The sequence below is a fragment of the Telmatherina bonti genome, assembly GCF_933228915.1.
Source record: "Telmatherina bonti genome assembly, chromosome: 4".
In the NCBI taxonomy this organism is placed as follows: Eukaryota; Metazoa; Chordata; class Actinopteri; order Atheriniformes; family Telmatherinidae; genus Telmatherina; species Telmatherina bonti.
Genome location: NC_136622.1, coordinates 2,528,405 through 2,548,780, shown reverse-complemented (window position 1 = coordinate 2,548,780; position 20,376 = coordinate 2,528,405).

Sequence of the window (20,376 nt, the reverse complement as noted above, 5' to 3'; positions counted from 1 at the left end):
TGGAGAAGTTTTAGACGTTTGGAGAAGTTTTTTATGTTTGGAGAAGTTTTAGACGTTTGGAAATGTTTTAGATGTTTGGAGAAGTTTTTTATGTTTGGAAATGTTTTAGACGTTTGGAGAAGTTCTTTAATGTTTGGAGAAGTTTTTTATGTTCGGAGAAGTTTTAGACGTTTGGAGAAGTTTTAGACGTTTGGAGAAGTTTTTTATGTTTGGAGAAGTTTTAGACGTTTGGAGAAGTTTTTTATGTTTGGAGAAGTTTTTAATGTGTGGAGAAGTTTTAGACGTTTGGAGAAGTTTTAGACGTTTGGAGAAGTTTTTTATGTTTGGAGAAGTTTTAGACGTTTGGAAATGTTTTAGATGTTTGGAGAAGTTTTTTATGTTTGGAAAAGCTTTAGACGTTTGGAGAAGTTTTAGACGTTTGGAGAAGTTTTAGACATTTGGAGAAGTTCTTTATGTTTGGAGAAGTTTTTTATGTTTGGAAAAGTTTTAGACGTTTGGAGAAGTTTTAGACGTTTGGAAAAGTTCTTTATGTTTGGAAAAGTTTTAGACGTTCGGAGAAGTTTTTTATGTTTGGAAAAGTTTTAGACGTTTGGAAAAGTTCTTCATGTTTGGAAAAGTTTTTTATGTTTGGAGAAGTTTTTTATGTTTGGAAAAGCTTTAGACGTTTGGAGAAGTTTTAGACGTTTGGAGAAGTTTTTTATGTTTGGAAAAGTTTTAGATGTTTGGAGAAGTTTTAGACGTTTGGAAAAGTTCTTTATGTTTGGAAAAGTTTTAGACGTTCGGAGAAGTTTTTTATGTTTGGAAAAGTTTTAGATGTTTGGAGAAGTTTTTTATGTTTGGAAAAGCTTTAGACGTTTGGAGAAGTTTTTTATGTTTGGAAATGTTTTAGACGTTTGGAGAAGTTTTTTAATGTTTGGAGAAGTTTTTTTATGTTCGGAGAAGTTTTAGACGTTTGGAGAAGTTTTTAAGTTTGGAGAAGTTTTAGACGTTTGGAGAAGTTTTTTATGTTTGGAGAAGTTTTAGACGTTTGGAAAAGTTTTTAATGTTTGGAGAAGTTTTTTATGTTTGGAGAAGTTTTAGACGTTTGGAGAAGTTTTTTAATGTTTGGAGAAGTTTTTATGTTTGGAGAAGTTTTAGACGTTTGGAAAAGTTCTTTATGTTTGGGAAAGTTTTAGATGTTTGGAGAACTATTTTATGTTTGGAGAAGTTTTTATGTTTGGAGAAGTTTTAGACGTTTGGAGAAGTTTTTTATGTTTGGAGAAGTTTTTTATGTTTGGAAATGTTTTAGACGTTTGGAGAAGTTTTTTAATGTTTGGAGAAGTTTTTTATGTTCGGAGAAGTTTTAGACGTTTGGAGAAGTTTTAGACGTTTGGAGAAGTTTTTTATGTTTGGAAATGTTTTAGACGTTTGGAGAAGTTTTTTAATGTTTGGAGAAGTTTTTTATGTTTGGAAATGTTTTAGACGTTTGGAGAAGTTTTTTAATGTTTGGAGAAGTTTTTTATGTTTGGAGAAGTTTTAGACGTTTGGAGAAGTTTTTTATGTTTAGAGAAGTTTTTAATGTGTGGAGAAGTTTTAGACGTTTGGAGAAGTTTTTTTTTGTTTGGAAATGTTTTAGACGTTTGGAGAAGTTTTTTATGTTTGGAAAAGTTTTAGACGTTTGGAGAAGTTTTTAAGTTTGGAGAAGTTTTAGACATTTGGAAAAGTTTGACGTTTGGAGAAGTTTTTTATGTTTGGAAATGTTTCAGACGTTTGGAGAAGTTTTTTAATGTTTGGAGAAGTGTTTATGTTTGGAGAAGTTTTAGACGTTTGGAAAAGTTCTTTATGTTTGGGAAAGTTTTAGATGTTTGGAGAACTATTTTATGTTTGGAGAAGTTTTTACGTTTGGAGAAGTTTTTTATGTTTGGAGAAGTTTTAGACGTTTGGAGAAGTTTTTTATGTTTGGAAATGTTTTAGACGTTTGGAGAAGTTTTTTAATGTTTGGAGAAGTTTTTTATGTTTGGAAATGTTTTAGACGTTTGGAGAAGTTTTTTAATGTTTGGAGAAGTTTTTTATGTTCGGAGAAGTTTTAGACGTTTGGAGAAGTTTTAGACGTTTGGAGAAGTTTTTTATGTTTGGAGAAGTTTTTTATTTTTGGAAAAGTTTTAGACGTTTGGAAAAGTTTTAGACGTTTGGAGAAGTTTTAGACGTTTGGAGAAGTTTTTATGTATGTATGTTTGGAAACATTTTAGACGTTTGGAGAAGTTTTTTATGTTTGGAGAAGTTTTAGACGTTTGGAAAAGTTTGACGTTTGGAGAAGTTTTTTATGTTTGGAAATGTTTTAGACGTTTGGAGAAGTTTTTTAATGTTTGGAGAAGTTTCTTATGTTTGGAAAAGTTTTTGACGTTTGGAGAAGTTTTAGACGTTTGGAAAAGTTTTTAATGTTTGGAGAAGTTTTTTATGTTTGGAGAAGTTTTAGACGTTTGGAAAAGTTTGACGTTTGGAGAAGTTTTTTATGTTTGGAGAAGTTTTTATGTTTGGAGAAGTTTCAGACGTTTGGAAAAGTTCTTTATGTTTGGGAAAGTTTTAGATGTTTGGAGAACTATTTTATGTTTGGAGAAGTTTTTATGTTTGGAGAAGTTTTAGACGTTTGGAGAAGTTTTTTATGTTTGGAGAAGTTTTAGACGTTTGGAAAAGTTTTAGACGTTTGGAGAAGTTTTTTATGTTTGGAAAAGTTTTAGACGTTTGGAGTTTTTATGTTTGGAGAAGTTTTTATGTTTGGAGAAGTTTTAGACGTTTGGAGAAGTTTTTTATGTTTGGAGAAGTTTTAGACGTTTGGAAAAGTTTGACGTTTGGAGAAGTTTTTTATGTTTGGAAATGTTTTAGACGTTTGGAGAAGTTTTTTAATGTTTGGAGAAGTTTTTTATGTTTGGAAAAGTTTTTGACGTTTGGAGAAGTTTTAGACGTTTGGAAAAGTTTTTAATGTTTGGAGAAGTTTTTTATGTTTGGAGAAGTTTTAGACGTTTGGAAAAGTTTGACGTTTGGAGAAGTTTTTTATGTTTGGAAATGTTTCAGACGTTTGGAGAAGTTTTTTAATGTTTGGAGAAGTTTTTATGTTTGGAGAAGTTTTAGACGTTTGGAAAAGTTCTTTATGTTTGGGAAAGTTTTAGATGTTTGGAGAACTATATTATGTTTGGAGAAGTTTTTATGTTTGGAGAAGTTTTAGACGTTTGGAGAAGTTTTTTATGTTTGGAAATGTTTTAGACGTTTGGAGAAGTTTTAGACGTTTGGAAAAGTTCTTTATGTTTGGAAAAGTTTTAGACGTTCGGAGAAGTTTTTTATGTTTGGAAAAGTTTTAGATGTTTGGAGAAGTTTTTTATGTTTGGAAAAGCTTTAGACGTTTGGAGAAGTTTTTTATGTTTGGAAATGTTTTAGACGTTTGGAGAAGTTTTTTAATGTTTGGAGAAGTTTTTTTATGTTCGGAGAAGTTTTAGACGTTTGGAGAAGTTTTTAAGTTTGGAGAAGTTTTAGACGTTTGGAGAAGTTTTTTATGTTTGGAGAAGTTTTAGACGTTTGGAAAAGTTTTTAATGTTTGGAGAAGTTTTTTATGTTTGGAGAAGTTTTAGACGTTTGGAGAAGTTTTTTAATGTTTGGAGAAGTTTTTATGTTTGGAGAAGTTTTAGACGTTTGGAAAAGTTCTTTATGTTTGGGAAAGTTTTAGATGTTTGGAGAACTATTTTATGTTTGGAGAAGTTTTTATGTTTGGAGAAGTTTTAGACGTTTGGAGAAGTTTTTTATGTTTGGAGAAGTTTTTTATGTTTGGAAATGTTTTAGACGTTTGGAGAAGTTTTTTAATGTTTGGAGAAGTTTTTTATGTTCGGAGAAGTTTTAGACGTTTGGAGAAGTTTTAGACGTTTGGAGAAGTTTTTTATGTTTGGAAATGTTTTAGACGTTTGGAGAAGTTTTTTAATGTTTGGAGAAGTTTTTTATGTTTGGAAATGTTTTAGACGTTTGGAGAAGTTTTTTAATGTTTGGAGAAGTTTTTTATGTTTGGAGAAGTTTTAGACGTTTGGAGAAGTTTTTTATGTTTAGAGAAGTTTTTAATGTGTGGAGAAGTTTTAGACGTTTGGAGAAGTTTTTTTTTGTTTGGAAATGTTTTAGACGTTTGGAGAAGTTTTTTATGTTTGGAAAAGTTTTAGACGTTTGGAGAAGTTTTTAAGTTTGGAGAAGTTTTAGACATTTGGAAAAGTTTGACGTTTGGAGAAGTTTTTTATGTTTGGAAATGTTTCAGACGTTTGGAGAAGTTTTTTAATGTTTGGAGAAGTGTTTATGTTTGGAGAAGTTTTAGACGTTTGGAAAAGTTCTTTATGTTTGGGAAAGTTTTAGATGTTTGGAGAACTATTTTATGTTTGGAGAAGTTTTTACGTTTGGAGAAGTTTTTTATGTTTGGAGAAGTTTTAGACGTTTGGAGAAGTTTTTTATGTTTGGAAATGTTTTAGACGTTTGGAGAAGTTTTTTAATGTTTGGAGAAGTTTTTTATGTTTGGAAATGTTTTAGACGTTTGGAGAAGTTTTTTAATGTTTGGAGAAGTTTTTTATGTTCGGAGAAGTTTTAGACGTTTGGAGAAGTTTTAGACGTTTGGAGAAGTTTTTTATGTTTGGAGAAGTTTTTTATTTTTGGAAAAGTTTTAGACGTTTGGAAAAGTTTTAGACGTTTGGAGAAGTTTTAGACGTTTGGAGAAGTTTTTATGTATGTATGTTTGGAAACATTTTAGACGTTTGGAGAAGTTTTTTATGTTTGGAGAAGTTTTAGACGTTTGGAAAAGTTTGACGTTTGGAGAAGTTTTTTATGTTTGGAAATGTTTTAGACGTTTGGAGAAGTTTTTTAATGTTTGGAGAAGTTTCTTATGTTTGGAAAAGTTTTTGACGTTTGGAGAAGTTTTAGACGTTTGGAAAAGTTTTTAATGTTTGGAGAAGTTTTTTATGTTTGGAGAAGTTTTAGACGTTTGGAAAAGTTTGACGTTTGGAGAAGTTTTTTATGTTTGGAGAAGTTTTTATGTTTGGAGAAGTTTCAGACGTTTGGAAAAGTTCTTTATGTTTGGGAAAGTTTTAGATGTTTGGAGAACTATTTTATGTTTGGAGAAGTTTTTATGTTTGGAGAAGTTTTAGACGTTTGGAGAAGTTTTTTATGTTTGGAGAAGTTTTAGACGTTTGGAAAAGTTTTAGACGTTTGGAGAAGTTTTTTATGTTTGGAAAAGTTTTAGACGTTTGGAGTTTTTATGTTTGGAGAAGTTTTTATGTTTGGAGAAGTTTTAGACGTTTGGAGAAGTTTTTTATGTTTGGAGAAGTTTTAGACGTTTGGAAAAGTTTGACGTTTGGAGAAGTTTTTTATGTTTGGAAATGTTTTAGACGTTTGGAGAAGTTTTTTAATGTTTGGAGAAGTTTTTTATGTTTGGAAAAGTTTTTGACGTTTGGAGAAGTTTTAGACGTTTGGAAAAGTTTTTAATGTTTGGAGAAGTTTTTTATGTTTGGAGAAGTTTTAGACGTTTGGAAAAGTTTGACGTTTGGAGAAGTTTTTTATGTTTGGAAATGTTTCAGACGTTTGGAGAAGTTTTTTAATGTTTGGAGAAGTTTTTATGTTTGGAGAAGTTTTAGACGTTTGGAAAAGTTCTTTATGTTTGGGAAAGTTTTAGATGTTTGGAGAACTATATTATGTTTGGAGAAGTTTTTATGTTTGGAGAAGTTTTAGACGTTTGGAGAAGTTTTTTATGTTTGGAAATGTTTTAGACGTTTGGAGAAGTTTTTTAATGTTTGGAGAAGTTTTTTATGTTCGGAGAAGTTTTAGACGTTTGGAGAAGTTTTAGACGTTTGGAGAAGTTTTTTATGTTTGGAAATGTTTTAGACGTTTGGAGAAGTTTTTTAATGTTTGGAGAAGTTTTTTATGTTTGGAAATGTTTTAGACGTTTGGAGAAGTTTTTTAATGTTTGGAGAAGTTTTTTATGTTCGGAGACGTTTTAGACGTTTGGAGAAGTTTTAGACGTTTGGAGAAGTTTTTTATGTTTGGAGAAGTTTTAGACGTTTGGAGAAGTTTTTTATGTTTGGAGAAGTTTTTAATGTGTGGAGAAGTTTTAGACGTTTGGAGAAATTTTTTATGTTTGGAAATGTTTTAGACGTTTGGAGAAGTTTTTTATGTTTGGAAAAGTTTTAGACATTTGGAGAAGTTTTAGACATTTGGAGAAGCTTTTTTTATGTTTGGAGAAGTTTTAGACGTTTGGAGAAGTTTTTTAATGTTTGGAGAAGTTTTTTATGTTTGGAAATGTTTTAGACGTTTGGAGAAGTTTTTTAATGTTTGGAGAAGTTTTTTATGTTTGGAAATGTTTTAGACGTTTGGAGAAGTTTTTTAATGTTTGGAGAAGTTTTTTATGTTCGGAGAAGTTTTAGACGTTTGGAGAAGTTTTAGACGTTTGGAGAAGTTTTTTATGTTTGGAGAAGTTTTTTATTTTTGGAAAAGTTTTAGACGTTTGGAAAAGTTTTAGACGTTTGGAGAAGTTTTAGACGTTTGGAGAAGTTTTTATGTATGTATGTTTGGAAACATTTTAGACGTTTGGAGAAGTTTTTTATGTTTGGAGAAGTTTTAGACGTTTGGAAAAGTTTGACGTTTGGAGAAGTTTTTTATGTTTGGAAATGTTTTAGACGTTTGGAGAAGTTTTTTAATGTTTGGAGAAGTTTCTTATGTTTGGAAAAGTTTTTGACGTTTGGAGAAGTTTTAGACGTTTGGAAAAGTTTTTAATGTTTGGAGAAGTTTTTTATGTTTGGAGAAGTTTTAGACGTTTGGAAAAGTTTGACGTTTGGAGAAGTTTTTTATGTTTGGAGAAGTTTTTATGTTTGGAGAAGTTTCAGACGTTTGGAAAAGTTCTTTATGTTTGGGAAAGTTTTAGATGTTTGGAGAACTATTTTATGTTTGGAGAAGTTTTTATGTTTGGAGAAGTTTTAGACGTTTGGAGAAGTTTTTTATGTTTGGAGAAGTTTTAGACGTTTGGAAAAGTTTTAGACGTTTGGAGAAGTTTTTTATGTTTGGAAAAGTTTTAGACGTTTGGAGTTTTTATGTTTGGAGAAGTTTTTATGTTTGGAGAAGTTTTAGACGTTTGGAGAAGTTTTTTATGTTTGGAGAAGTTTTAGACGTTTGGAAAAGTTTGACGTTTGGAGAAGTTTTTTATGTTTGGAAATGTTTTAGACGTTTGGAGAAGTTTTTTAATGTTTGGAGAAGTTTTTTATGTTTGGAAAAGTTTTTGACGTATGGAGAAGTTTTAGACGTTTGGAAAAGTTTTTAATGTTTGGAGAAGTTTTTTATGTTTGGAGAAGTTTTAGACGTTTGGAAAAGTTTGACGTTTGGAGAAGTTTTTTATGTTTGGAAATGTTTCAGACGTTTGGAGAAGTTTTTTAATGTTTGGAGAAGTTTTTATGTTTGGAGAAGTTTTAGACGTTTGGAAAAGTTCTTTATGTTTGGGAAAGTTTTAGATGTTTGGAGAACTATATTATGTTTGGAGAAGTTTTTATGTTTGGAGAAGTTTTAGACGTTTGGAGAAGTTTTTTATGTTTGGAAATGTTTTAGACGTTTGGAGAAGTTTTTTAATGTTTGGAGAAGTTTTTTATGTTCGGAGAAGTTTTAGACGTTTGGAGAAGTTTTAGACGTTTGGAGAAGTTTTTTATGTTTGGAAATGTTTTAGACGTTTGGAGAAGTTTTTTAATGTTTGGAGAAGTTTTTTATGTTTGGAAATGTTTTAGACGTTTGGAGAAGTTTTTTAATGTTTGGAGAAGTTTTTTATGTTCGGAGACGTTTTAGACGTTTGGAGAAGTTTTAGACGTTTGGAGAAGTTTTTTATGTTTGGAGAAGTTTTAGACGTTTGGAGAAGTTTTTTATGTTTGGAGAAGTTTTTAATGTGTGGAGAAGTTTTAGACGTTTGGAGAAATTTTTTATGTTTGGAAATGTTTTAGACGTTTGGAGAAGTTTTTTATGTTTGGAAAAGTTTTAGACATTTGGAGAAGTTTTTTAATGTTTGGAGAAGTTTTTTATGTTTCGAAAAGTTTTAGACGTTTGGAGAAGTTTTTAAGTTTGGAGAAGTTTTAGACATTTGGAGAAGTTCTTTGTTTGGAGAAGTTTTTTATGTTTGGAAAAGTTTTAGACGTTTGGAGAAGTTCTTTGTTTGGAGAATTTTTAGACGTTTGGAGAAGTTTTTTATGTTTGGAAATGTTTCAGACGTTTGGAGAAGTTTTTTAATGTTTGGAGAAGTTTTTATGTTTGGAGAAGTTTTAGACGTTTGGAAAAGTTCTTTATGTTTGGGAAAGTTTTAGATGTTTGGAGAACTATTTTATGTTTGGAGAAGTTTTTACGTTTGGAGAAGTTTTTTATGTTTGGAGAAGTTTTAGACGTTTGGAGGAGTTTTTTATGTTTGGAAATGTTTTAGACGTTTGGAGAAGTTTTTTAATGTTTGGAGAAGTTTTTTATGTTTGGAAATGTTTTAGATGTTTGGAGAAGTTTTTTAATGTTTGGAGAAGTTTTTTATGTTCGGAGAAGTTTTAGACGTTTGGAGAAGTTTTAGACGTTTGGAGAAGTTTTTTATGTTTGGAGAAGTTTTAGACGTTTGGAGAAGTTTTTTATGTTTGGAAATGTTTTAGACGTTTGGAGAAGTTTTTTAATGTTTGGAGAAGTTTTTTATGTTTGGAAATGTTTTAGACGTTTGGAGAAGTTTTTTAATGTTTGGAGAAGTTTTTTATGTTCGGAGAAGTTTTAGACGTTTGGAGAAGTTTTAGACGTTTGGAGAAGTTTTTTATGTTTGGAGAAGTTTTAGACGTTTGGAGAAGTTTTTTATGTTTGGAGAAGTTTTTAATGTGTGGAGAAGTTTTAGACGTTTGGAGAAGTTTTTTTTTGTTTGGAAATGTTTTAGACGTTTGGAGAAGTTTTTTATGTTTGGAAAAGTTTTAGACATTTGGAGAAGTTTTAGACATTTGGAGAAGCTTTTTTTTATGTTTGGAGAAGTTTTAGACATTTGGGAAAGTTTGACGTTTGGAGAAGTTTTTTATGTTTGGAAATGTTTTAGACGTTTGGAGAAGTTTTTTAATGTTTGGAGAAGTTTTTTATGTTTCGAAAAGTTTTAGACGTTTGGAGAAGTTTTTAAGTTTGGAGAAGTTTTAGACATTTGGAGAAGTTCTTTGTTTGGAGAAGTTTTTTATGTTTGGAAAAGTTTTACACGTTTGGAGAAGTTTTTTATGTTTGGAAAAGTTTTAGACGTTTGGAGAAGTTTTTAAGTTTGGAGAAGTTTTAGACATTTGGAGAAGTTTTTTATGTTTGGAGAAGTTTTAGACGTTTGGAAAAGTTTGACGTTTGGAGAAGTTTTTTATGTTTGGAAATGTTTCAGACGTTTGGAGAAGTTTTTTAATGTTTGGAGAAGTGTTTATGTTTGGAGAAGTTTTAGACGTTTGGAAAAGTTCTTTATGTTTGGGAAAGTTTTAGATGTTTGGAGAACTATTTTATGTTTGGAGAAGTTTTTACGTTTGGAGAAGTTTTTTATGTTTGGAGAAGTTTTAGACGTTTGGAGAAGTTTTTTATGTTTGGAAATGTTTTAGACGTTTGGAGAAGTTTTTTAATGTTTGGAGAAGTTTTTTATGTTTGGAAATGTTTTAGACGTTTGGAGAAGTTTTTTAATGTTTGGAGAAGTTTTTTATGTTCGGAGAAGTTTTAGACGTTTGGAGAAGTTTTAGACGTTTGGAGAAGTTTTTTATGTTTGGAGAAGTTTTAGACGTTTGGAGAAGTTTTTTATGTTTGGAAATGTTTTAGACGTTTGGAGAAGTTTTTTATGTTTGGAGAAGTTTTAGACGTTTGGAAAAGTTTGACGTTTGGAGAAGTTTTTTATGTTTGGAAATGTTTCAGACGTTTGGAGAAGTTTTTTAATGTTTGGAGAAGTGTTTATGTTTGGAGAAGTTTTAGACGTTTGGAAAAGTTCTTTATGTTTGGGAAAGTTTTAGATGTTTGGAGAACTATTTTATGTTTGGAGAAGTTTTTACGTTTGGAGAAGTTTTTTATGTTTGGAGAAGTTTTAGACGTTTGGAGAAGTTTTTTATGTTTGGAAATGTTTTAGACGTTTGGAGAAGTTTTTTAATGTTTGGAGAAGTTTTTTATGTTTGGAAATGTTTTAGACGTTTGGAGAAGTTTTTTAATGTTTGGAGAAGTTTTTTATGTTCGGAGAAGTTTTAGACGTTTGGAGAAGTTTTAGACGTTTGGAGAAGTTTTTTATGTTTGGAGAAGTTTTAGACGTTTGGAGAAGTTTTTTATGTTTGGAAATGTTTTAGACGTTTGGAGAAGTTTTTTAATGTTTGGAGAAGTTTTTTATGTTTGGAAATGTTTTAGACGTTTGGAGAAGTTCTTTAATGTTTGGAGAAGTTTTTTATGTTCGGAGAAGTTTTAGACGTTTGGAGAAGTTTTAGACGTTTGGAGAAGTTTTTTATGTTTGGAGAAGTTTTAGACGTTTGGAGAAGTTTTTTATGTTTGGAGAAGTTTTTAATGTGTGGAGAAGTTTTAGACGTTTGGAGAAGTTTTTTATGTTTGGAAATGTTTTAGATGTTTGGAGAAGTTTTTTATGTTTGGAAAAGCTTTAGACGTTTGGAGAAGTTTTAGACGTTTGGAGAAGTTTTAGACATTTGGAGAAGTTCTTTATGTTTGGAGAAGTTTTTTATGTTTGGAAAAGTTTTAGACGTTTGGAGAAGTTTTAGACGTTTGGAAAAGTTCTTTATGTTTGGGAAAGTTTTAGATGTTTGGAGAACTATTTTATGTTTGGAGAAGTTTTAGACATTTGGAGAAGTTTTTTATGTTTGGAGAAGTTTTAGACGTTTGGAGAAGTTTTTTATGTTTGGAAATGTTTTAGACGTTTGGAGAAGTTTTTTAATGTTTGGAGAAGTTTTTTATGTTTGGAAATGTTTTAGACGTTTGGAGAAGTTTTTTAATGTTTGGAGAAGTTTTTTATGTTCGGAGAAGTTTTAGACGTTTGGAGAAGTTTTAGACGTTTGGAGAAGTTTTTTATGTTTGGAGAAGTTTTAGACGTTTGGAGAAGTTTTTTATGTTTGGAAATGTTTTAGACGTTTGGAGAAGTTTTTTAATGTTTGGAGAAGTTTTTTATGTTTGGAAATGTTTTAGACGTTTGGAGAAGTTCTTTAATGTTTGGAGAAGTTTTTTATGTTCGGAGAAGTTTTAGACGTTTGGAGAAGTTTTAGACGTTTGGAGAAGTTTTTTATGTTTGGAGAAGTTTTAGACGTTTGGAGAAGTTTTTTATGTTTGGAGAAGTTTTTAATGTGTGGAGAAGTTTTAGACGTTTGGAGAAGTTTTTTATGTTTGGAAATGTTTTAGATGTTTGGAGAAGTTTTTTATGTTTGGAAAAGCTTTAGACGTTTGGAGAAGTTTTAGACGTTTGGAGAAGTTTTAGACATTTGGAGAAGTTCTTTATGTTTGGAGAAGTTTTTTATGTTTGGAAAAGTTTTAGACGTTTGGAGAAGTTTTAGACGTTTGGAAAAGTTCTTTATGTTTGGAAAAGTTTTAGACGTTCGGAGAAGTTTTTTATGTTTGGAAAAGTTTTAGACGTTTGGAAAAGTTCTTCATGTTTGGAAAAGTTTTTTATGTTTGGAGAAGTTTTTTATGTTTGGAAAAGCTTTAGACGTTTGGAGAAGTTTTAGACGTTTGGAGAAGTTTTTTATGTTTGGAAAAGTTTTAGATGTTTGGAGAAGTTTTAGACGTTTGGAAAAGTTCTTTATGTTTGGAAAAGTTTTAGACGTTCGGAGAAGTTTTTTATGTTTGGAAAAGTTTTAGATGTTTGGAGAAGTTTTTTATGTTTGGAAAAGCTTTAGACGTTTGGAGAAGTTTTTTATGTTTGGAAATGTTTTAGACGTTTGGAGAAGTTTTTTAATGTTTGGAGAAGTTTTTTTATGTTCGGAGAAGTTTTAGACGTTTGGAGAAGTTTTTAAGTTTGGAGAAGTTTTAGACGTTTGGAGAAGTTTTTTATGTTTGGAGAAGTTTTAGACGTTTGGAAAAGTTTTTAATGTTTGGAGAAGTTTTTTATGTTTGGAGAAGTTTTAGACGTTTGGAGAAGTTTTTTAATGTTTGGAGAAGTTTTTATGTTTGGAGAAGTTTTAGACGTTTGGAAAAGTTCTTTATGTTTGGGAAAGTTTTAGATGTTTGGAGAACTATTTTATGTTTGGAGAAGTTTTTATGTTTGGAGAAGTTTTAGACGTTTGGAGAAGTTTTTTATGTTTGGAGAAGTTTTTTATGTTTGGAAATGTTTTAGACGTTTGGAGAAGTTTTTTAATGTTTGGAGAAGTTTTTTATGTTCGGAGAAGTTTTAGACGTTTGGAGAAGTTTTAGACGTTTGGAGAAGTTTTTTATGTTTGGAAATGTTTTAGACGTTTGGAGAAGTTTTTTAATGTTTGGAGAAGTTTTTTATGTTTGGAAATGTTTTAGACGTTTGGAGAAGTTTTTTAATGTTTGGAGAAGTTTTTTATGTTCAGAGAAGTTTTAGACGTTTGGAGAAGTTTTAGACGTTTGGAGAAGTTTTTTATGTTTGGAGAAGTTTTAGACGTTTGGAGAAGTTTTTTATGTTTGGAGAAGTTTTTAATGTGTGGAGAAGTTTTAGACGTTTGGAGAAGTTTTTTATGTTTGGAAATGTTTTAGACGTTTGGAGAAGTTTTTTAATGTTTGGAGAAGTTTTTATGTTTGGAGAAGTTTTAGACGTTTGGAAAAGTTCTTTATGTTTGGGAAAGTTTTAGATGTTTGGAGAACTATTTTATGTTTGGAGAAGTTTTTATGTTTGGAGAAGTTTTAGACGTTTGGAGAAGTTTTTTATGTTTGGAGAAGTTTTTTATGTTTGGAAATGTTTTAGACGTTTGGAGAAGTTTTTTAATGTTTGGAGAAGTTTTTTATGTTCGGAGAAGTTTTAGACGTTTGGAGAAGTTTTAGACGTTTGGAGAAGTTTTTTATGTTTGGAAATGTTTTAGACGTTTGGAGAAGTTTTTTAATGTTTGGAGAAGTTTTTTATGTTTGGAAATGTTTTAGACGTTTGGAGAAGTTTTTTAATGTTTGGAGAAGTTTTTTATGTTCAGAGAAGTTTTAGACGTTTGGAGAAGTTTTAGACGTTTGGAGAAGTTTTTTATGTTTGGAGAAGTTTTAGACGTTTGGAGAAGTTTTTTATGTTTGGAGAAGTTTTTAATGTGTGGAGAAGTTTTAGACGTTTGGAGAAGTTTTTTATGTTTGGAAATGTTTTAGACGTTTGGAGAAGTTTTTTATGTTTGGAAAAGTTTTAGACATTTGGAAAAGTTTTAGACATTTGGAGAAGCTTTTTTAATGTTTGGAGAAGTTTTAGACATTTGGGAAAGTTTGACGTTTGGAGAAGTTTTTTATGTTTGGAAATGTTTTAGACGTTTGGAGAAGTTTTTTAATGTTTGGAGAAGTTTTTTATGTTTCGAAAAGTTTTAGACGTTTGGAGAAGTTTGTAAGTTTGGAGAAGTTTTAGACATTTGGAGAAGTTCTTTGTTTGGAGAAGTTTTTTATGTTTGGAAATGTTTCAGACGTTTGGAGAAGTTTTTTAATGTTTGGAGAAGTTTTTATGTTTGGAGAAGTTTTAGACGTTTGGAAAAGTTCTTTATGTTTGGGAAAGTTTTAGATGTTTGGAGAACTATTTTATGTTTGGAGAAGTTTTTACGTTTGGAGAAGTTTTTTATGTTTGGAGAAGTTTTAGACGTTTGGAGAAGTTTTTTATGTTTGGAAATGTTTTAGACGTTTGGAGAAGTTTTTTAATGTTTGGAGAAGTTTTTTATGTTTGGAAATGTTTTAGACGTTTGGAGAAGTTTTTTAATGTTTGGAGAAGTTTTTTATGTTCGGAGAAGTTTTAGACGTTTGGAGAAGTTTTAGACGTTTGGAGAAGTTTTTTGTTGTTTGGAAATGTTTTAGACGTTTGGAGAAGTTTTTTATGTTTGGAAAAGTTTTAGACATTTGGAAAAGTTCTTTATGTTTGGGAAAGTTTTAGATGTTTGGAGAACTATTTTATGTTTGGAGAAGTTTTTATGTTTGGAGAAGTTTTAGACGTTTGGAGAAGTTTTTTAATGTTTGGAGAAGTTTTTATGTTTGGAGAAGTTTTAGACGTTTGGAAAAGTTCTTTATGTTTGGGAAAGTTTTAGATGTTTGGAGAACTATTTTATGTTTGGAGAAGTTTTTATGTTTGGAGAAGTTTTAGACGTTTGGAGAAGTTTTTTATGTTTGGAGAAGTTTTTTATGTTTGGAAATGTTTTAGACGTTTGGAGAAGTTTTTTAATGTTTGGAGAAGTTTTTTATGTTCGGAGAAGTTTTAGACGTTTGGAGAAGTTTTAGACGTTTGGAGAAGTTTTTTATGTTTGGAAATGTTTTAGACGTTTGGAGAAGTTTTTTAATGTTTGGAGAAGTTTTTTATGTTTGGAAATGTTTTAGACGTTTGGAGAAGTTTTTTAATGTTTGGAGAAGTTTTTTATGTTCAGAGAAGTTTTAGACGTTTAGAGAAGTTTTAGACGTTTGGAGAAGTTTTTTATGTTTGGAGAAGTTTTAGACGTTTGGAGAAGTTTTTTATGTTTGGAGAAGTTTTTAATGTGTGGAGAAGTTTTAGACGTTTGGAGAAGTTTTTTATGTTTGGAAATGTTTTAGACGTTTGGAGAAGTTTTTTATGTTTGGAAAAGTTTTAGACATTTGGAGAAGTTTTAGACATTTGGAGAAGCTTTTTTAATGTTTGGAGAAGTTTTAGACATTTGGGAAAGTTTGACGTTTGGAGAAGTTTTTTATGTTTGGAAATGTTTTAGACGTTTGGAGAAGTTTTTTAATGTTTGGAGAAGTTTTTTATGTTTCGAAAAGTTTTAGACGTTTGGAGAAGTTTGTAAGTTTGGAGAAGTTTCTGACATTTGGAGAAGTTCTTTGTTTGGAGAAGTTTTTTATGTTTGGAAAAGTTTTAGACGTTTGGAGAAGTTCTTTGTTTGGAGAATTTTTAGACGTTTGGAGAAGTTTTTTATGTTTGGAAATGTTTCAGACGTTTGGAGAAGTTTTTTAATGTTTGGAGAAGTTTTTATGTTTGGAGAAGTTTTAGACGTTTGGAAAAGTTCTTTATGTTTGGGAAAGTTTTAGATGTTTGGAGAACTATTTTATGTTTGGAGAAGTTTTTACGTTTGGAGAAGTTTTTTATGTTTGGAGAAGTTTTAGACGTTTGGAGAAGTTTTTTATGTTTGGAAATGTTTTAGACGTTTGGAGAAGTTTTTTAATGTTTGGAGAAGTTTTTTATGTTTGGAAATGTTTTAGACGTTTGGAGAAGTTTTTTAATGTTTGGAGAAGTTTTTTATGTTCGGAGAAGTTTTAGACGTTTGGAGAAGTTTTAGACGTTTGGAGAAGTTTTTTATGTTTGGAGAAGTTTTAGACGTTTGGAGAAGTTTTTTATGTTTGGAAATGTTTTAGACGTTTGGAGAAGTTTTTTAATGTTTGGAGAAGTTTTTTATGTTTGGAAATGTTTTAGACGTTTGGAGAAGTTTTTTAATGTTTGGAGAAGTTTTTTATGTTTGGAGAAGTTTTTAATGTGTGGAGAAGTTTTAGACGTTTGGAGAAGTTTTTTGTTGTTTGGAAAAGTTTTAGACATTTGGAGAAGTTTTAGACATTTGGAGAAGCTGTTTTTTTTGTTTGGAGAAGTTTTAGACATTTGGGAAAGTTTGACGTTTGGAGAAGTTTTTTATGTTTGGAAATGTTTTAGACGTTTGGAGAAGTTTTTTAATGTTTGGAGAAGTTTTTTATGTTTCGAAAAGTTTTAGACGTTTGGAGAAGTTTTTAAGTTTGGAGAAGTTTTAGACATTTGGAGAAGTTCTTTGTTTGGAGAAGTTTTTTATGTTTGGAAAAGTTTTAGACGTTTGGAGAAGTTTTTTATGTTTGGAAAAGTTTTAGACGTTTGGAGAAGTTTTCTAAGTTTGGAGAAGTTTTAGACATTTGGAGAAGTTTTAGACGTTTGGAAAAGTTTGACATTTGGAGAAGTTTTTTATGTTTGGAAATGTTTCAGACGTTTGGAGAAGTTTTTTAATGTTTGGAGAAGTGTTTATGTTTGGAGAAGTTTTAGACGTTTGGAAAAGTTCTTTATGTTTGGGAAAGTTTTAGATGTTTGGAGAACTATTTTATGTTTGGAGAAGTTTTTACGTTTGGAGAAGTTTATTATGTTTGGAGAAGTTTTAGACGTTTGGAGAAGTTTTTTATGTTTGGAAATGTTTTAGACGTTTGGTGAAGTTTTTTAATGTTTGGAGAAGTTTTTTATGTTTGGAAATGTTTTAGACGTTTGGAGAAGTTCTTTATGTTTGGAAAAGTTTTAGACGTTCGGAGAAGTTATTTATGTTTGGAGAAGTTTTAGACGTTTGGAGAAGTTTTTTAATGTTTGGAGAAGTTTTTTATGTTCGGAGAAGTTTTAGATGTTTGGAGAAGTTTTAGACGTTTGGAGAAGTTTTTTATGTCTGGAGAAGTTTTAGACGTTTGGAGAAGTTTTTTATGTTTGGAGAAGTTCTTTGTTTGGAGAAGTTTTAGACGTTTGGAGAAGTTCTTTATGTTTGGAAAAGTTTTAGACCTTCGGAGAAGTTATTTATGTTTGGAAATGTTTTAGACGTTTGGAGAAGTTTTTTAATGTTTGGAGAAGTTTTTTATGTTCGGAGAAGTTTTAGATGTTTGGAGAAGTTTTTAAGTTTGGAGAAGTTTTAGACGTTTGGAGAAGTTTTTTATGTTTGGAAATGTTTTAGACGTTTGGAGAAGTTTTTTAATGTTTGGAGAAGTTTTTTATGTTCGGAGAAGTATTAGACGTTTGGAGAAGTTTTAGACGTTTGGAGAAGTTTTTTATGTTTGGAAAAGTTTTAGACATTTGGAGAAGTTTTTTATGTTTGGAGAAGTTTTAGACGTTTGGAGAAGTTTTTTATGTTTGGAAATGTTTTAGACGTTTGGAGAAGTTTTTTAATGTTTGGAGAAGTTTTTTATGTTTGGAAAAGTTTTAGACATTTGGAGAAGCTTTTTTTATGTTTGGAGAAGTTTTAGACGTTTGGGAAAGTTTGACGTTTGGAGAAGTTTTTTATGTTTGGAAAAGTTTTAGACGTTTGGAGAAGTTTTAGACGTTTGGAAAAGTTCTTTATGTTTGGAAAAGTTTTTTATGTTTGGAGAAGTTTTTTATGTTTGGAAAGGTGTTAGACGTTTGGAGAAGTTTTTTATGTTTGGTAAAGTTTTAGACGTTTGGAGAAGTTTTTTTTATGTTTGGAGAAGTTTATGTTTGGAAAAGTTTTAGACGTTTGGAGAAGTTTTTTATGTTTGGAAAAGCTTTAGACGTTTGGAGAAGTTTTAGACATTTGGAGAAGTTCTTTATGTTTGGAGAAGTTTTTTATGTTTGGAAAAGTTTTAGACGTTTGGAGAAGTTTTAGACATTTGGAGAAGTTCTTTATGTTTGGAGAAGTTTTTTATGTTTGGAAAAGTTTTAGATGTTTGGAGAACTATTTTATGTTTGGAGAAGTTTTTATGTTTGGAGAAGTTTTAGACTTTTGGAGAAGTTTTTTATGTTTGGAGAAGTTTTAGACGTTTGGAGAAGTTTTTTATGTTTGGAAATGTTTTAGACGTTTGGAGAAGTTCTTTATGTTTGGAAAAGTTTTAGACGTTCGGAGAAGTTATTTATGTTTGGAAATGTTTTAGACGTTTGGAGAAGTTTTTTAATGTTTGGAGAAGTTTTTTATGTTCGGAGAAGTTTTAGATGTTTGGAGAAGTTTTTAAGTTTGGAGAAGTTTTAGACGTTTGGAGAAGTTTTTTATGTTTGGAAATGTTTTAGACGTTTGGAGAAGTTTTTTTATGTTCGGAGAAGTTTGAGATGTTAGGAGAAGTTTTTAAGTTTGGAGAAGTTTTAGACGTTTGGAGAAGCTTTTTTTATGTTTGGAGAAGTTTTAGACGTTTGGGAAAGTTTGACGTTTGGAGAAGTTTTTTATGTTTGGAAAAGTTTTAGACGTTTGGAGAAGTTTTAGACGTTTGGAAAAGTTCTTTATGTTTGGAAAAGTTTTTTATGTTTGGAGAAGTTTTTTATGTTTGGAAAAGTGTTAGACGTTTGGAGAAGTTTTTTATGTTTGGAAAAGTTTTAGACATTTGGAGAAGCTTTTTTATGTTTGGAGAAGTTTTAGACGTTTGGGAAAGTTTGACGTTTGGAGAAGTTTTTTATGTTTGGAAAAGTTTTAGACGTTTGGAGAAGTTTTAGACGTTTGGAAAAGTTCTTTATGTTTGGAAAAGTTTTTTATGTTTGGAGAAGTTTTTTATGTTTGGAAAAGTGTTAGACGTTTGGAGAAGTTTTTTATGTTTGGTAAAGTTTTAGACGTTTGGAGAAGTTTTTTTATGTTTGGAGAAGTTTATGTTTGGAAAAGTTTTAGACGTTTGGAGAAGTTTTAGACATTTGGAGAAGTTCTTTATGTTTGGAGAAGTTTTTTATGTTTGGAAAAGTTTTAGATGTTTGGAGAACTATTTTATGTTTGGAGAAGTTTTTATGTTTGGAGAAGTTTTAGACATTTGGAGAAGTTCTTTGTTTGGAGAAGTTTTTTATGTTTGGAAAAGTTTTAGACGTTTGGAGAAGTTTTTTATGTTTGGAAAAGTTTTAGACGTTTGGAGAAGTTTTCTAAGTTTGGAGAAGTTTTAGACATTTGGAGAAGTTTTTTATGTTTGGAGAAGTTTTAGACGTTTGGAAAAGTTTGACATTTGGAGAAGTTTTTTATGTTTGGAAATGTTTCAGACGTTTGGAGAAGTTTTTTAATGTTTGGAGAAGTGTTTATGTTTGGAGAAGTTTTAGACGTTTGGAAAAGTTCTTTATGTTTGGGAAAGTTTTAGATGTTTGGAGAACTATTTTATGTTTGGAGAAGTTTTTACGTTTGGAGAAGTTTATTATGTTTGGAGAAGTTTTAGACGTTTGGAGAAGTTTTTTATGTTTGGAAATGTTTTAGACGTTTGGTGAAGTTTTTTAATGTTTGGAGAAGTTTTTTATGTTCGGAGAAGTTTTAGATGTTTGGAGAAGTTTTAGACGTTTGGAGAAGTTTTTTATGTTTGGAGAAGTTTTAGACGTTTGGAGAAGTTTTTTATGTTTGGAGAAGTTCTTTGTTTGGAGAAGTTTTAGACGTTTGGAGAAGTTCTTTATGTTTGGAAAAGTTTTAGACCTTCGGAGAAGTTTTTATGTTTGGAAATGTTTTAGACGTTTGGAGAAGTTTTTTAATGTTTGGAGAAGTTTTTTATGTTCGGAGAAGTTTTAGATGTTTGGAGAAGTTTTTAAGTTTGGAGAAGTTTTAGACGTTTGGAGAAGTTTTTTATGTTTGGAAATGTTTTAGACGTTTGGAGAAGTTTTTTAATGTTTGGAGAAGTTTTTTATGTTCGGAGAAGTATTAGACGTTTGGAGAAGTTTTAGACGTTTGGAGAAGTTTTTTATGTTTGGAAAAGTTTTAGACATTTGGAGAAGTTTTTTATGTTTGGAGAAGTTTTAGACGTTTGGAGAAGTTTTTTATGTTTGGAAATGTTTTAGACATTTGGAGAAGTTTTAGACATTTGGAGAAGCTTTTTTTATGTTTGGAGAAGTTTTAGACGTTTGGGAAAGTTTGACGTTTGGAGAAGTTTTTTATGTTTGGAAAAGTTTTAGACGTTTGGAGAAGTTTATGTTTGGAAAAGTTTTAGACGTTTGGAGAAGTTTTTTATGTTTGGAAAAGCTTTAGACGTTTGGAGAAGTTTTAGACATTTGGAGAAGTTCTTTATGTTTGGAGAAGTTTTTTATGTTTGGAAAAGTTTTAGATGTTTGGAGAACTATTTTATGTTTGGAGAAGTTTTTATGTTTGGAGAAGTTTTAGACTTTTGGAGAAGTTTTTTATGTTTGGAGAAGTTTTAGACGTTTGGAGAAGTTTTTTATGTTTGGAAATGTTTTAGACGTTTGGAGAAGTTCTTTATGTTTGGAAAAGTTTTAGACGTTCGGAGAAGTTATTTATGTTTGGAAATGTTTTAGACGTTTGGAGAAGTTTTTTAATGTTTGGAGAAGTTTTTTATGTTCGGAGAAGTTTTAGATGTTTGGAGAAGTTTTTAAGTTTGGAGAAGTTTTAGACGTTTGGAGAAGTTTTTTATGTTTGGAAATGTTTTAGACGTTTGGAGAAGTTTTTTTATGTTCGGAGAAGTTTGAGATGTTTGGAGAAGTTTTTAAGTTTGGAGAAGTTTTAGACGTTTGGAGAAGCTTTTTTTATGTTTGGAGAAGTTTTAGACGTTTGGGAAAGTTTGACGTTTGGAGAAGTTTTTTATGTTTGGAAAAGTTTTAGACGTTTGGAGAAGTTTTAGACGTTTGGA